The 17,757-nt window shown below is 48.3% G+C and overlaps 1 protein-coding gene across 1 annotated transcript in view; it reads right to left on the reverse strand.

Moving 5' to 3' along the window:
- The window catches only part of LOC133343092 (ligand of Numb protein X 2-like), a 31,664-nt gene extending 16,700 nt beyond the window's left edge, over positions 1–14,964 (reverse strand). Inside the window, exon 1 of the mRNA XM_061552595.1 lies at positions 14,870–14,964. The gene's annotated coding sequence lies outside the window, so the exon portion shown is untranslated. The remainder of the gene's footprint in view (positions 1–14,869) is intronic.
- Between the last annotated feature and the right edge of the window lie 2,793 nt (positions 14,965–17,757).

The raw sequence follows: 17,757 nt of genomic DNA on the forward strand, positions 1-17,757 counted from the left end.
CACTTATGCAATTTGTACTTCCAAAATGTATTTATATTTTTCGTCTTTCGTTTTGTTTTGCTGGTGTTGACGTAACTTGCTAACCGCCCCCCCCCCCCCAGCTGCTACTGGACATGTGTGTAAACGAGCTTTATAACTCATCAGATTCCTCCAGGATCAATACAGATCCTGATTCCGAACTACTATGAAGAACTCCTAATTCTGCCCAAACAAATATCATGTTTGAACGGATAGATTGCACAGCTCTCTTCATACAGTTTATAACTGGGGCAAATACAATCATTACCTTGCCATTAATCTTGCATTTATTGTGAAAATTCCGTCACAGTTCCTATGATTGCTTTTTCATTGCTTTCATGGCTTTATTTTGGTGATTTCGAAAAGTGTATTGGTTTAGCCATGTTTGTTTGTTGTAGTACAGAGTTAGACTGATGGCCTTAATCTAAGTTGTCTTATGGTTGTTGTTGTTTGACTTGCATCCCACTGGGATTTTTGCACACAGCGTTGGTGTACGGTGTTTTTTCTGCAATATTTTGCTGTCTTTACTTGGATTTTCTATTTGCACTCAGTCACTCACATATTCACTTTAAGATGTTTTTTTGTTCATGTTTTAGTTTTTTGTTTGTTGCGGTTGCAGCCGATTCAAGAGCCGAATGGCTCACAGGGCTCTGTACCTAATACATGAACTTGAACTTGAAATGTCGGTCCAACGTTGGCCTGTGGATGGAACCGTCGGACCAACGTTGTTCCAACATTCAAAGTTTACAGAATTTTGGAAGTACAGATAGTCCCCGAGTTACGATGGGGTCCCACTTACGATATTTCGATCTTACGATGGCGATAGCGATACGACAAAATTGTAAGATATTTTACATTTCGCGCGGCAGGCAAACGCAGCAGCATACGATGCTGCACGTTGGGACGCTGCCGGGATGTACGCATCTCCCGCCTTTCTGTGAAATTGCAGTTCATATAGGTAGACTAAGAATTTACCTTTTTACTTCATATTTTACTGTGCAATACAGTATTGTAATTAATAAATACATACGGTATATAGTTTATAAAGTATGCTACTGTAAATTGCTGTTTTGCTAAATTATCACCATTCTTTAAGACTCCTGGGTAGGCTGGGCCATCTTCGACTTACGATATTTTTGACTTACGATGGGGTCATCGTAACGCATCTCCATCGTAAGACGAGGACTACCTGTATACGTGATAAGCACGACATCTACGAAGCAGACACTGCTGTGCAATGCACAGTGCATGGCTCTGGATCGGTGGCCTTCATTCCAAGGCACGCGGGCCACTGGCTCGTGACTTGTGGCCCCTCGACAAAACACAAATGTGAAAACACCCTCTCCCTCATCATCGTGGTGCTGTCAAACCCCAATGGTTTCAAATGTGTGGCGGCCCTCACACAGATCACAGATGATGTCTTATAGGCGGAAGTGGCCACCCTCTGAAAACTATACCGACTATAATCACCCAGGGATGTCTGTCCTTAACGCTCGTGACGTCACTCCACGTCGATCGGCCCCCCTCATTAATAATCATGAGCAGGTGACGTCACTCCACATGAAGCACCCTCCCCCCCTCATTAATAATCATGAACAGGTTACGTCCTCCAAATGTACACCCCCCCCCCCTTCATAATAATTAGCGGGTGACGTCACTCCACATGGGGCGAGGCGCCTCCTCCCCCCTCCTCGGCGTCAACTCACAACCCTCACTACAAAGGCAGAACCCTCACGTCACGTGATCTCCGTAACGCTGTTGAGACATCGAAGTAAAAAGGACGTCTTGATGAACATGGAATTATAACCCTTTAGATGAAATAGGTCTGTGTCACCGCGGCCTTACACATTGCACACGAATGGATGCAATGAATATATCACGTCGCGGTCTGATTTTCGTTTGCAAGTTTCAGATTTACTGTGATACACCCGTCCTTGGACGGGCAAAAGGCGAGTTAGGGAAGAACACTGCCCAAAGACTGATTACTAATGGGACACAAACTTATTAATTGTTAATGAAAACCAATTTTTTAAATCCTTTATATTAAGTTCGCTTGCTTGCTTAGGACCGTGCAAATCTTTCGGTCGTTTTTTAACCCACTTCCCGTGATCCAATCGAGTTGACATTTTGCACACAGACTCGTTGTGCGTGACAATTAATTTTCGTGAAAATTTTTTCCAAAATTTTACACTTTTTAGGGGAAAAATAATATTTAATTACCAATTGTTTAATGCTGCCAGACAATCATCTGACCCATAGGTGGCAGCCATCTCAAGCCAGAGGACGAGAGGACTCGAGCCGCCCCGATACCACGCATATAAAGGATTTATAGTGAAAAACTTTGTTTTTACGGGTTTACTTGTTATAAGAACGAGTATTGGCGGAGTGATAACCTGGTCCCTGCCATGGAAACATACAGGGGTGGGGCCCAAAAATCGAGACACAGAGGGACATCTTATCTTAACATATCACAAAGGGTTATTTCATTTACCTTAACACATGTTCACACTGACTTCCATGAACATTAATGCACGAATGCGTAAATTCTCTAATTTAGGTCTTTTTTTGTTACAGCGTCCAAGTGCAATGTTTGAATATTTGTCAATTATGTTTAACTGTCTCAATTCATTCGGGGTTCTTGGTCGAGTTTTGTAAATGATGGATTTGAGATGACCCCACAGAAAGAATAAGAAAAATTGTTATTAATAAAAATAGATTTTTTTAAAAACCTTTAAGGATAAACAATTTAAATGAAATAACCCTGTGTGTCCTGACTTTTGGGCCACCCGCTAGAATTTCAACCAATGGCTTAGAAGCTGCATCATTGACTGTTTGAGCAGCGACACATTCTTGACGTTATGGAATCTGACTAATACATTTTAATACTCACACAACTGATCAATACAAACATGTCAACCGTTTGTATATTTAACACGTAGCCTTTCACAACCAATATCATCCATAATACAGGTTCTTTTGGGTGAGATCGCGTCAATATATAAATGTGCCGTTAAACCCGCCACCACCCGACACAAACTAGTAAGGGTTGTCACGTAAACAGAACGTGGCCAATTCGTCACTAGTACAGCACTAGTGTATAGTGTAGTGTATAGTGTAGTGTATAGTGTAGTGTGTAGTGTATAGTAGTTTATAGTCGTGTATAGTGTAGTGTATAGTGTAGTGTATAGTAGTTTAGTGTAGTGTATAGTGTAGTGTATAGTGTAGTGTATAGTGTAGTGTGTAGTGTAGTGTGTAGTGTAGTGTATAGTCGTGTATAGTAGTGTATAGTGTAGTGTATAGTAGTGTATAGTGTAGTGTATAGTAGTGTATAGTGTAGTGTATAGTGTAGTGTATAGTAGTGTAGAGTGTAGTGTATAGTAGTGTATAGTGTAGTGTATAGTGTAGTGTATAGTGTAGTGTACTAGTACAGCACTAACCGGTGTGTTGGAAAGCCAAGCCACAACATTTACAATCTGAGTACGATGTTTCGCCAGTAATTACAACTAGCTTCATTAGGCGACAGCCAGATTTGTGGAGAAGTCCGCCTGTTTCGTTCGTTAAAATAAGGTACGAAACGTCGTACTGAGATTGTAAATGTTGTGGCTTGGCTCTCTAACACACACCGGTGTGCTGTACCAGTGATGAATTGGCATGTTGTGTTTACGTGACAACCCTTACTAATTGGCTGTGTTGGGTGGTGGCAGGTTTGACGACACACTTGTATATTTACGCGATCTAACCCCAAAAAAAACTGTATTATCGTTTGTATATTCTTTGTTACGCATCTTCTACCTCCAGCAGTATACATTTAATTTTGTAAGTCTGAGCTGCTGTGGATCACAGCTGTGGAATTCTAGTCAAGTCTCACTCTGCGGATTTCATGTTTGCCGAATTTAACACCGTGTCCCTGCGTAACCTTAGTCTGCATTGAGTGACTAAATGAATTCCGCAGACTTCACCAAAAATTCCAGCTCTTGTTGTCATCCGCTAGGCAGCCACGACTACCCAGACTTAAACTCTCGAGGTGAACTAACACCGATCTATGTGTGCCATGTAGCGGTCTTCTTGTGGTTACCGTCGCCATTCAAACATTTCAGGTGACAAGTAACCCACGTGGCCAGGTGACCACAGGCGCGACGTTTGTACCCGTCCATCCACCGCTTCAGTGCTCTGCCACTGCCTGAACTTCATCGTGACCTGGCAACGCCACATTTTTCTCGAGAGATAACACGAGCGTTTCAAACCAATGCCCCCAGGTACAAACTCGACTGAAACAAAAAGACAAATATCGCCCCGTACAGTCTTAACGGACCTTTGGGGCAAGTGCTGTTAGGCGAGCTTCCATGAAGGCCGGCACTGTGGCACACGAGGGGGGTGAGTGGCCAACACCACGCCCGGCCGTCTCCTTAGCGGCGATGTGTACACATCACACGAGGTAATCGTCTGAGGCTGAGTCGACCTAGGGGAGGCCAGTGACCAGTTCAGATAATCATCACTGTGTATGTATGTTAAACTTCTTTAGCAGCGTACATAGCCAACCGTGCTAATCGGAGGTGCGGGGGAAGGTCACCGGTGTTGGCCGTGAACGGGAATCGAACTTTCGTGGCCAGGTTCGTAGACACCACTCTCGGGTGAAACACACAACACCGCGGGCAAAAGTGCGTCTCATCTGTGGCGCAAGGGAAAAAGTTCACGGCTCATCACTGTCTTTGAAATGTACTGCAGAGCCTGCAAAAGATAGCCGCATGGAGTGGCCTCCGATGCTATCGTGTGTTTTCATATTCCAGGCCTGCTTTACGTCAAATCACGAAACGAAGGAATGCCCTTCCATAACTCTCACAGGAAGATGAGAAACATCAACCGAAATTAAAGAATTGTCCCCGACGTGGACATCACAGAGCGACGATCCGGTACCGCACGACCGAGGTCCATAGGTCTCTTCAATGACCTCTTCAACTCTTACAAAACAAGACATAATTAATCAGCCTCCAAAGAGAAGCAAGTAATAGCTGGCGAGTTTGTGTGTTTGTGAGAGTTTCTTATTTGTGAACAATGCAATTAAACTATATATATGTGTATGTATAGAAAAAAATTCCTTCAGCAAGACTATGTTTATTGGAACTAAGCACAGTCATTTTAAGAATGCATTTGATATATGGTATGTAACAGGCTCCAAACGAAGTTAAACAACTCTTATAATCCCCCGTAAAAATTAGGTAATTTTAAATATATCTTTCAAGTCTTCAATTTACTGACGATGAATTCACCTTACATGTGTTGGATCTTGTCTGATCTCTCCGTGGACAAAGCACAATTGAGCATGGTTAATACTCGCGATGGGCGACTAGCAGAGATTTGTCAGATGCTGTGAAGCAGGCGTGGGCTTGTGAAGGGGCCAGGCATGGGGCAGCGTTGACGTTCACTCCCTCGCACACGTGGTTTGTCTACGGGGTCCTCCTGGCATCCTCCCACACGAGGCCAAAGACTCACGGAATTGCTCGAACATTCCATCAATGACGGAGACACTCCTGACAAGATTTATTATGACTCGGCGATGCTTTCCTGGTGAAATAATTCACTGCTGTTGCCAGCTGTCATTATTGTATTGCAGTAAAATATGTATTCACCCACTGCCCTACCTTTCCTTAACTTTGCACTCCGATCGTGCTTTTGTATCGTTTGCTGTTGTGATGTCCTGACCCGCCCCGAATGGACATCTGTGATCAAGAACTTTACAGCTCATCGGATTCCTCCAGTAGAAAGACACATTCACAATCTGACTCGTGGTGGTGGTGGTCACCTGTGCGGAGCCGGATGTTGAAACACAGCCACGTGTCTCCTTGGGCAACAGGTGTAGCACACAACAAGTCACAGAAACCAATCCCATGCAACCTCACAGGGCCTTTGTTAGCAATGTAAACAGCTTCAACTCGAATGCTACACATGGAACACTGAGCACACAAAGACAAAGATCCCCCGTGAAGCCTCAGACTGTTGCGACAAGTGCTGTTAGCAGGGTAGCACCTATGAAGGCCGGAATGGCACAAGGAGTGGGGGGGGGGGGGGCAGCACGCACGACCGCCTTTGTCTCCCCAGTGGTGATGTTTACTACACACTGCACCAGGTACTCATTTGAGGCTGAGTCAACAGCACACACACACACAGGAGGAGCTGGACACAACACAAACTCGCCAGCTAAATAGCCTTCTGGGGGCACTGCTCAGCTATTTAATTGCTTCTCTTTGGGGGCTGATTAAATAATTCTTGTTCTGTAAGAGTTTAACGACAATACGGTGCACGCAGTCTTTTAAACGAGTTGAATGATTTAGATTTAAAGCTTTCGTGACCGCAGGGATTCGTATTCTTGGTTCTTTCGGTAAAGTTACGTAGAAGGGAAATAATAAAATAATATAAATATAAAAAATATTTTATTTATTTTATTATAAAATAATATAAATATAAAACAATATTTTTTATTATTTCCCTTCTACGTGACTTTACCGAAAGAACCAAGAATATGAGTTGAATAATCTCTCGATATGTTGTATGCGTATACCATCATCATCATCAGCAGCAGCCATGGTCAATCCACTGCTGGATGAAGGCCTCCCCATGCCGTCTGGCAAGTGTTCACTACCTCGCCTGCTATGCAGGAGGTTGTGGGTTCCATCTTGATCCCTGTTCTATATTTGGAGTTTGCATGCATCTCTCCTCGTGGTCACGTGGGGTTTTCTCCGGGTCCTCCGGTTTTTCCCACCACATTTATGATCAACATCACGCGTTTAGAGGGTTTGGCTGCTGCTATAATTTTTTTGGACAGGTAGCTTCTGAAAACGAGCAGTATAGCTTAGTGTGCCTTACCTGGCAAAACTGTTAAAATATCGCTTTTCATTCATGTTAGGAAAGGCCTGGAATCAAACTCAGGAAATCAAATGTATCATTCCGGATGACCGCTGCAAAGTATGGTCTTGAGTTTTGATTATAGTGTGCTGATCATTAAAGGTGTATTGAAAAAATTCGATTCTGCTACTGATACTCCAGCTGTTATGGAGTGACTCATGCAGCCAGCTATGGCTACAAAGTTTGGTCGTACATGTTGTGTAAATATCGTTTATTGTTACATTTCAATCACAGTTCCTATGATCACTGTTACATTGTTATTATAGCTTTATTTTGGTGATTTTGAAAACGTTTTGGTTAGCCATGTTTGTTTGTTGTAGTACAGAGTTAGCCTGATAACTTTAATCTGCATTGTCTTATGGTTGTTATTGTTTGAGTTGCATCCCACTGGGATTTTTTGCACACAGCGTTGAAATGCGGTGTTTTTTTTCTGGAAGACTTTGCTGTTTTTACCTGGATTTTTCTGTTGCGTGTAGTCACTTTAAGATGTTTCTTGTTCATGTTTTTGTTTTGTTGCGGTTGCACCCGAGTCAAGAGCCGCATGCCTCACAGGGTTACACCAAATACAATGAAATGAAATGAGTGGGTTCATAGTCCAGTGTGCGAATTCCAGTACTGCACCTAACCCACTGCACACCTCGCAGAGAGTAAGAGGGCCATAAAAACAGTCGAGTGTTGACCTACTTGGAGTGAACTGAAAGTGGGAAAAAACTGAACGTTGTCCAGAAACACTTCACGTGAACCCAAATACAGCACCAACTCTAAAAATATTCAAAACTCTACAACGGCTTAGTCCAGCTTGAGTAACATTACCCTTCGCAAAGGAAGACCTTTTTTTTGCATTATAATAATGGACCTTATGTGTAAACTGTTCTTTTTTTATCGATTTAAAGCTTTCGTGACTGCAGGGATTCATCTTCTTGGTTCTTTCGGTAAAGTCACGTAGAAGGGAAGTCATAAAATAATAAAAATAAAACATAATAAAATAATTCTCACGACGTTTCTGCCACAACGCAAGCAGCCGTCCTCAGGTGAAGAATGAAACACCACCAAGCTTGGAGCGTATATTGAAGCTGGGTTGGAGGGGGGAAGAAGAGCGCCTTGACAAAATAATTTGCATATCAAGAGGAATTTAGCATATTTATGGGAAATGCAGATATGTGATTAGTAGTACTTGTGAAATGCGTAGGAGGTGTGCGGGGGGTTTCAAAGTCATATTATGCCCGTGCATTATGCAGGATTAGCAGCATCAAAGGGAGGGGATGGGGGTAGCATTAACAAAGGGAAGGAATGTTAATAGTATGTAGCTGCAGTTACTAAACAACCACGTGAAAAACACTAAAGTATAAACTACATAGTATCATCAGTATACTAAATATACTCTCCAATAAGCTGAGCTACTAACAGTAAGTAATACATTACAATTTCAACGTAGTTGAGGAAAAGATGAGGTTGAGATTTGGGATTCTGGCAGCGACGACGACGACGATGACATGTGGCAATCTATTCTTGTGAATGATGTCACACGGTGACTTTAATTGAGTCACGACGAGAAGCATCTTGAACAACTCGCCGGAAATTCTGTACAGTTCTGTGTTCCCACACAAGCCATGAACATAGCACTTCATTTTTAAAATGTAGCTTTGGTAATTTCCCACACACACGAATCAACTGCTGGATGAATGCTACCTCGCCATTCCGTGTCAGTGACTGAGGTTGTTTGGCCAGACCTCACTACGCGGCCCCAATGCACGCTCGGAATGGTTCAGATCAAGGCTGTAATTATAAAATATATTGGAGGGGACACATTCCCCCCCCCCCCGCCAATATTCAAATATGCTCAAAATGTCCCCCCCCCCCCCCCCAATATATTGCTATAAAATAGATTTTTGTTTATATGATTGTGGTTATGGTTGTACTTTATTAATCCCCAATCTCTGCCATTACATATAATGAAACAAGAAAAGGTAAAAAAAATAAAAAAAAACAGAGCAATGTAATACAATACATACACTATTAGACATTATTGTAAAAAATAAATAAAAAGTCCATCCTATGTGTTAGTGAATTTTGTAATATTTAGGCAGGAAATCGCAGGAAATTAGTTTTCAAATGTAGATTTTATTTTTCTGGGGGGGGACCCTCAGACCCCTGGAAGATTTGGTCCCCCCAATGTTGACTCCATGGCTACGGCCTTGGTTCAAATACAACAACACTAAGACTCCAATAAAAAAATCCTAATTTTTATTTCGCACAGAAACCACTACTAATAACACGGTAATGTTGATTGACTTTGCTCATTTCCCACTCAAGCCAGTAATACTACTAATAACCACAATACTGTAATACACGACAGTCCGGTGATAATTTCCTTGACAGTATTTACAGAGGAAACGCCACACATCTCAAGACTGTGCATCTCAGCAGGGGGGGGGGGCGGTCTGGGTCAATGTCCTTTCGTGAGTTTGGCTTCGTGTGGGATGGAAACGGAGGGGGGCGAAGACCCTCGGGAAACCCACACATATGAAAGGGGAACAAGACTCCAAAGCACGACACGGATTAAAGAATCGATTGCTGTGGATTCGAATCTCGCTAAATTGATGCAGGAATTTCACTTCCGTACAAACACTGAATAAACTAAAACCATAAAACATGGTAGTTTACCAGGTAAGTCCCACTGAGCTATATATCTCTTTTTTAAGAGCGATCTGATCACCACAAATGCATAGCAGCCAGATTATTTAAATGCACGTTGATTCTAAATGTCGTGAGGAAAACAGGAGCCGGAGAAAAATCCACGCGACCTCCTGTACACCAGGCGAGGTAGTTAACATCTCATAGCAACCGTGATGATGATGAGAGAGAGACACGCAAAGTCCAAATATACAGCAGACGTCAGGGTCGGGATCGAATCCACGACCTCCTGCCAACCAGGCGAGGTAGTTAACATCTCCTAGCCACCGTGATAATGATGAGAGGGAGACACGCAAACTCCAAATATACAGCAGCAGGCGTCAGGGTCAGGATCGAACATACGACCTCCTGCCTACCAGGCAAGGTAGTTAACATCTCCTAGCCCCCGTGATGATTGTGATGATGAGAGACACGCAAACTCCAAATATACAGCAGGCGTCAGGATTGGGATTGAATCCACGACCTCCTGCACACCAGGCGAGGTAGTTAACATCTCCTAGCCACCGTGATGATGATGAGAGAGAGATACGCAAACTCCAAATATACAGCAGCAGGCGTCAGGTCAGGATCGAACCCACGACCTCCTGCACACCAGGCGAGGTAGTGAACATATCCTAGCCACCGTGATGATGATGAGAGAGACACGCAAACTCCAAATATACAGGTGTCAGGTTCAGGATCGAACCCACGACCTCCTGCATACCAGGCGAGGTAGTTAACATCTCCTAGCCACCGTGATGATTGTGATGATGAGAGACACGCAAACTCCAAATATACAGCAGGCGTCAGGATTGGGATTGAATCCACGACCTCCTGCACACCAGGCGAGGTAGTGAACATCTCCTAGCCACCGTGATGATTGTGATGATGAGAGACACGCAAACTCCAAATATACAGCAGCAGGCGTCAGGTTCAGGATCGAACCCACGACCTCCTGCTCACCAGGCGAGGTAGTTAACATCTCATAGCCACCGTGATGATGATGAGAGAGACACGTAAACTCCAAATATACAGCAGGTGTCAGGGTCAGGATCGAACCCACTACCTCCTGCATACCAGGCGAGGTAGTTAACATCTCCTAGCCACCGTGATGATGATGAGAGTGAGAGACGCAAACTCCAAATATACAGCAGGCATCAGGATTGGGATTGAATCCACGACCTCCTGCACACCAGGCGAGGTAGTTAACATCTCCTAGCCACCGTGATGATTGTGATGATGAGAGACACGCAAACTCCAAATATACAGCAGGCGTCAGGATTGGGATTGAATCCACGACCTCCTGCACACCAGGCGAGGTAGTGAACATCTCCTAGCCACCGTGATGATTGTGATGATGAGAGACACGCAAACTCCAAATATACAGCAGCAGGCGTCAGGTTCAGGATCGAACCCACGACCTCCTGCACACCAGGCGAGGTAGTGAACATCTCCTAGCCACCGTGATGATGATGAGAGAAACACGCAAACTCCAAATATACAGGTGTCAGGGTCTGGATCGAACCCACGACCTCCTGCACACCAGGTGAGGTAGTGAACATCTCCTAGCCACCGTGGCGCCCTATCTCTGATACTGACCTACGCAGGGCAATGCACTCACTGAACCGTCTGGAGTCCACGCCACTGTAAAAGTGTTTTCTGCTCACGGTTCCGGCTTACAGACCTTCAATAAAGCTTGCACCAGGAAGTCCGCAGTGGAGTTAGTACACATTCTATCGCATGACATTGAAACATATCCATTTACAAAACCTCACTTTAGCACAATTACCACGCTGTAATTAATTATGTGTACAGTATAGGGTATTGTACTTATGAACTAATCCAGTTAGCCGTGGCAATGTTATTTTTTCTTTCTACTCACCGATATAAAAAATGCTGTTAATCTTTTACTCACGTGTTACTGTACATACAAAGACAAAGATCCCCCGTGTAGCCTCAACAGACTGTTGGGGCAAGTGCTGTTAGCGAGCACATATGAAGGCCGGCACATGGGGGGAGGGGGGGGGGGTGACCAGCACCACGCCCGGTCACCTTTGTCTCCCCAGTGGTGATGTTTACAGAGCTCACTATTCACACAAACACACACTCACTCAGAGAGGCGTGTGACAGATGAAAGCTGTGAGAAGCGAATGAGCTGTGAAGAAGATCTCTGTGACAGATGTCCGAAGGTCTTCCGACTGACCAGTGACGATAACTCAGTGGGACAGAGAGGCGAGCACGAGGAGTTGACATTCAGACAAGCCACACACACACAGGACGAGATGTCCAGAGGCACTCACAGGGGACAAACATGAAACAGATACCGTATAGAAAGGCCATAATTATAATAAATATTGGGGGGGACACACACATCCCCAATATTCAAATATGCTCAAAATGCCCCCCCCACCAATATATTGCTATAAAATAGATTTCTGTTTATATGATTGTGGTTATGGTTGTAGTTTAGTAATCCATAATCTCTGCCGTTACATATAATGAAACAAGAAAAGATGAACAAAAACAAAGCAATGTAATGTAATACACTATTAGACATTATTGTAAAAAAGAAAAAAAGTCCATCCTCTGTGTTAGTGATTTTTTTAATATTTTGGGCAGGAAATGGCAGGAAATTCGTTTTCAAATTTAGATTTTTTTTCTGGGGGGGCGCCCCAAATTCACTAACACATGGGATGAATTTTTTATTTTCTTTTTTACAATAATGTCTAATAGTATATTGTATTACATTGCTGTTTTTTTCTTTTTTTGCCTTTTCTTGTTTCATTGTATGTAATGGCAGAGATTAGGGATCAATAAAGTACAACCATAACCACAATCATATAAACAGAAATCTTTTTATAGCAAAACATTGGAGGGGGGGACATTTTGAGCATATTTGAATATTATAATGACGGCCTTGACACAGAGAGAGAGAAGTGCCAAGGCAGATGGACAAACACAATGGGGCCTAGTGACAGAACGTCATTGTCAAGAAACAAACCGGTACAGAGACAGACAGACAGACACGGGAGAGACGCTCACAGGCACAGAGACAAACACAGAAAGAGAGATGGAGAGACGCTCACAGCCACAGAGACAGACACAGAAAGAGAGATGGAGAGACGCTCACAGGCACAGAGACAGACACAGACAGAGAGATGGAGAGACGCTCACAGGCACAGAGACAGACACAGACAGAGAGATGGAGAGACGCTCACAGGCACAGAGACAGACACAGAAATAGAGATGGAGAGACGCTCACAGGCACAGAGACAGACACAGACAGAGAGATGGAGAGACGCTCACAGGCACAGAGACAGACACAGAAAGAGAGATGGAGAGACGCTCACAGGCACAGAGACAGACACAGACAGAGAGATGGAGAGACGCTCACAGGCACAGAGACAGACACAGAAATAGAGATGGAGAGACGCTCACAGGCACAGAGACAGACACAGAAATAGAGATGGAGAGACGCTCACAGGCACAGAGACAGACACAGAAAGAGAGATGGAGAGACGCTCACAGGCACAGAGACAGACACAGAAAGAGAGATGGAGAGACGCTCACAGGCACAGAGACAGACACAGAAAGAGAGATGGAGAGACGCTCACAGGCACAGAGACAGACACAGACAGAGAGATGGAGAGACGCTCACAGGCACAGAGACAGACACAGAAATAGAGATGGAGAGACGCTCACAGGCACAGAGACAGACACAGAAAGAGAGATGGAGAGACGCTCACAGGCACAGAGACAGACACAGAAAGAGAGATGGAGAGACGCTCACAGGCACAGAGACAGACACAGACAGAGAGATGGAGAGACGCTCACAGGCACAGAGACAGACACAGAAAGAGAGATGGAGAGACGCTCACAGGCACAGAGACAGACACAGAAAGAGAGATGGAGAGACGCTCACAGGCACAGAGACAGACACAGACAGAGAGATGGAGAGAGGCAGCCAGACGTCCCCGGCAGGAAAAACAAACACGGAGACGGACTACAGCGAACGCTGGGGCCACTGCAAGTGTAGGCCATCATCATCATCGTCTATGCACGTGTCGACTACACACGCGTGTGTGATGGACGTCCACCACCACCATCACCACCCAACACCACCACCACCATCATCACCCAACACCATCACCACCACACCACCACCCACACCAGCCAACACCACCACCCCCCACCACCACCCCCCAACACCACCACCCCAACACCACCACCATCACCCCCCCCCACTACCCCCCCCCACTACCACCATCACCACCCCCCACCACCACCCCCCCACCACCACCACCCCACCACCATCACTACCACCACCATCACTACCACCACCAACACCACCCTCCACCCAACACCACCCCCCCCAACACCACCACCATCACCCCCCTACCACCACCACCACCCCCCACCATCACCCCCACCAACACCACCCCCCACCACCACCACCCACGGCCTTCACAGGCGCTGCAGGCTGCTGCTCGCCACTTGCCCCGCAACGACGACGAGGCTACCCGGGGGATCTTTGTCTTTGTCTCCGCACAGCAGCGGCGTGCACGGACACGCGCGCGTCTCGTGCAGAGATGGGTGCCTAGTTAGTGAGTTAGTTATGGTGAGTTATGGTTAGTTAGTTATGGTTAGTTAGTAAGTTAGTTAGTAAGGCGTTAAGTTGGTTAACTAAGAAGAACAGCAGCAACAGCAGCAGCAACAACAGCAGAAGAAGCAGCAACAACAACTACAGAAACAACAACAGCAACAACAGCAGCAGAAGAAGCAGCAACAGCAACAACAACTACAGAAACAACAACAACAGCAGCAGCAGCAGCTCACCTTGTCGAGACACCAAGTCGTCAGTCAGCCCGTGGAGGTGTCTTGACGATCTATCCCCTACCACCCCTCCACCACCACCACTACCACCACCACCCTACCACTACCACCACTACCACCACCACCACTACCACCACCACCCTACCACTACCACCACTACCACCACCACCACTACCACCACCACCCTACCACTACCACCACCACCACCCCTACCACCACCACTACCACGACTACCACCGCTACAGGCAACACGACGCCCCCTCAGCGGGGCCCCCCACGAGTTCCGCGGCTTGGCTCACAAGGAGAGAGAGAGGGGGGGGCCACCACCTCCCTGGACGTCGTGCCGCTGCCTTGAAGGGTCGGGGGGGGGGCTGTGTGGGAAGGTGGAGGTTGGTGAGTGGCTGAGTGGGTTGGTGGGGTGAGTGGGTGGGTGGGCGGTCTCTACCTTCCGCAAGCAGGTGAGGGGGTGAGGCCGGAACGTCGTCACTCGGCCACCGCCCCCTTCCTCTGCCCTGCCCAGGCGAGCAGCCCGCCCCTCCCGGGGTGTCACCTGCACCCCCCCCACCCGTCCCCTCCCCCCCTCACCCCCTCTCCCCCGCCCTCTCTCCCCCCCGCTCTCCCCGCCCCCCCCCACCCTCTCCCCCCCGTCCCCTCCCCCCCACCCTCCCCCCCGCACCCTCTCCCCCCCCGCCCTCTCCCCCGCGCCCTCTCCCCCCCGCCCTCCCCACCCTCCCCCCCCCACCCTCTCCCCCTGCCCTCTCCCCCCCGCCCTCCCCCCCCGCCCTCTCCCCCCACCCTCTCCCCCCCCACCCTCTCCCCCGCGCCCTCTCCCCCCCGCCCTCCCCCCCACCCTCCCCCCCGCACCCTCTCCCCCCCGCCCTCCCCCCCCCGCCCTCTCCCCCCCACCCTCTCCCCCCCCACCCTCTCCCCCCCCACCCTCTCCCCCGCGCCCTCTCCCCCCCGTCCCCTCCCCCCCACCCTCCCCCCCGCACCCTCTCCCCCCCGCCCTCCCCCCCCCGCACTCTCCCCCCACCCTCTCCCCCCCCACCCTCTCCCCCGCGCCCTCTCCCCCCCGCCCTCCCCCCCACCCTCCCCCCCGCACCCTCTCCCCCCCGCCCTCCCCCCCCCGCCCTCTCCCCCCACCCTCTCCCCCCCCACCCTCTCCCCCGCGCCCTCTCCCCCCCGTCCCCTCCCCCCCACCCTCCCCCCCGCACCCTCTCCCCCCCGCCCTCCCCCCCCCCGCCCTCTCCCCCCACCCTCTCCCCCCCCACCCTCTCCCCCGCGCCCTCTCCCCCCCGCCCTCCCCCCCCCGCCTCCCCCCCCTCTCCCCCCGCCCTCCCCCCCTCTCCCCCCCGCCCTCTCCTCCTCGCCCTCTTCCCCCCGCCCTCTCCTCCTCCCCCCGCCCTCCCCCCCCCGCCCTCCCCCCCCCCTCTCCCCCCCACCCCCCGCCCTCTCCCTCCCTCCCCCCCGCCCTCTCCTCCCCCCCCCACCCTCTCCTCCTCCTCCTCCCCCCACCCTCCCCCCCATCCTCTCCTCCTCTTCCCCACCGTCCCCCCCGGCCCCTCCCCCCCACCCTCTCCCCTTCCTCCCCGCATCGCTGCTTGTCGCCGGCAATGTTGCGTGCGCGTTTGTTGTTACCTGACGGCGAGATGTTAACTACCTCGCCTGGTACACAGGAGCTCGTGGGTTCGAACCCGACCCTGACGCCTGCTGCTGTATATTTGGAGTTTGCGTCTCTCTCTCTCTCTCATCATCATCACGGTGGCTAGGAGATGTTAACTACCTCGCCTGGTATACAGGAGCTCGTGGGTTCGAACCCGACCCTGACGCCTGCTGCTGTATATTTGGAGTTTGCGTCTCTCTCTCTCTCATCATCATCACGGTGGCTAGGAGATGTTAACTACCTCGCCTGGTATACAGGAGCTCGTGGGTTCGAACCCGACCCTGACGCCTGCTGCTGTATATTTGGAGTTTGCGTCTCTCTCTCTCTCATCATCATCACGGTGGCTAGGAGATGTTAACTACCTCGCCTGGTATACAGGAGCTCGTGGGTTCGAACCCGACCCTGACGCCTGCTGCTGTATATTTGGAGTTTGCGTCTCTCTCTCTCTCATCATCATCACGGTGGCTAGGAGATGTTAACTACCTCGCCTGGTATACAGGAGCTCGTGGGTTCGAACCCGACCCTGACGCCTGCTGCTGTATATTTGGAGTTTGCGTCTCTCTCTCTCTCATCATCATCACGGTGGCTAGGAGATGTTAACTACCTCGCCTGGTATACAGGAGCTCGTGGGTTCGAACCCGACCCTGACGCCTGCTGCTGTATATTTGGAGTTTGCGTCTCTCTCTCTCTCATCATCATCACGGTGGCTAGGAGATGTTAACTACCTCGCCTGGTATACAGGAGCTCGTGGGTTCGAACCCGACCCTGACGCCTGCTGCTGTATATTTGGAGTTTGCGTCTCTCTCTCATCATCATCACGGTGGCTAGGAGATGTTAACTACCTCGCCTGGTGTACAGGAGGTCGTGGGTTCGATCCTGACCTTGACGCCTGCTGCTGTGTATTTGGAGTTCGCGTGTCTCTCTCTCATCATCATCACGGTGGCTATGAGATGTTAACTACCTCGCCTGGTACACAGGAGGTCGTGGATTCGACCCTGACGCCTGCTGCTGCTGTGTTTGGAGTTTGCGTGTCTCTTCCCCGTGGTCGCGTGGATTTTTCTCCGGGTCCTCCGGTTTTTTCACCTCTACATTTAGAATGGGATCGTATCGATGTTTAATGGGATCGTATCGATGTTTAATGGGATCATAGTGGTGTTGATGGGATCGTAGTGATGTTGATGGGATCGTAGCTATGTATGATGGGATCGTAGTAATATCTAATAGGGTTTTCCCCTCTGCATTTAGAATCGACATCACGCGTTTAGAGTCGTTGGCTGCTGTACATTTTTCCACGTGTCGATAAGCCTCTAAGTTGATCTATCATTTGTGATGAGCAGGTCGCTTGCTGAAAAAGATCTGTAGAGCTTAGTGGGCCTTACCTGGTAAGGGGCCGTCCATAAATGACGTCACGCGATTTCGGACGATTTTTGACCCCCTCCCCTTCGTCACACGGCGTCACAAAAAGTCAGACCCCCCCCCTCAAATATGACGTCACAAAGCTTTGCCCCCCCCAAATAAAACTTGCTTCAAATCGCTTTAAACTATTGTCATTGTAGTGCGTATTTAATGCGGCGCTGCACTCTGATGTTGTAGGATAAAACATTTATTAAAACGTCTATTTAATTAAGTAGAACGTGTTGTCTATATTTATTTAAAGTTGCACATTTTGA

The sequence above is a fragment of the Lethenteron reissneri genome, chromosome 16 (assembly GCF_015708825.2).
Source record: "Lethenteron reissneri isolate LAM-NWPU_2019-01 chromosome 16, ASM1570882v1, whole genome shotgun sequence".
Taxonomy (NCBI): Eukaryota; Metazoa; Chordata; class Hyperoartia; order Petromyzontiformes; family Petromyzontidae; genus Lethenteron; species Lethenteron reissneri.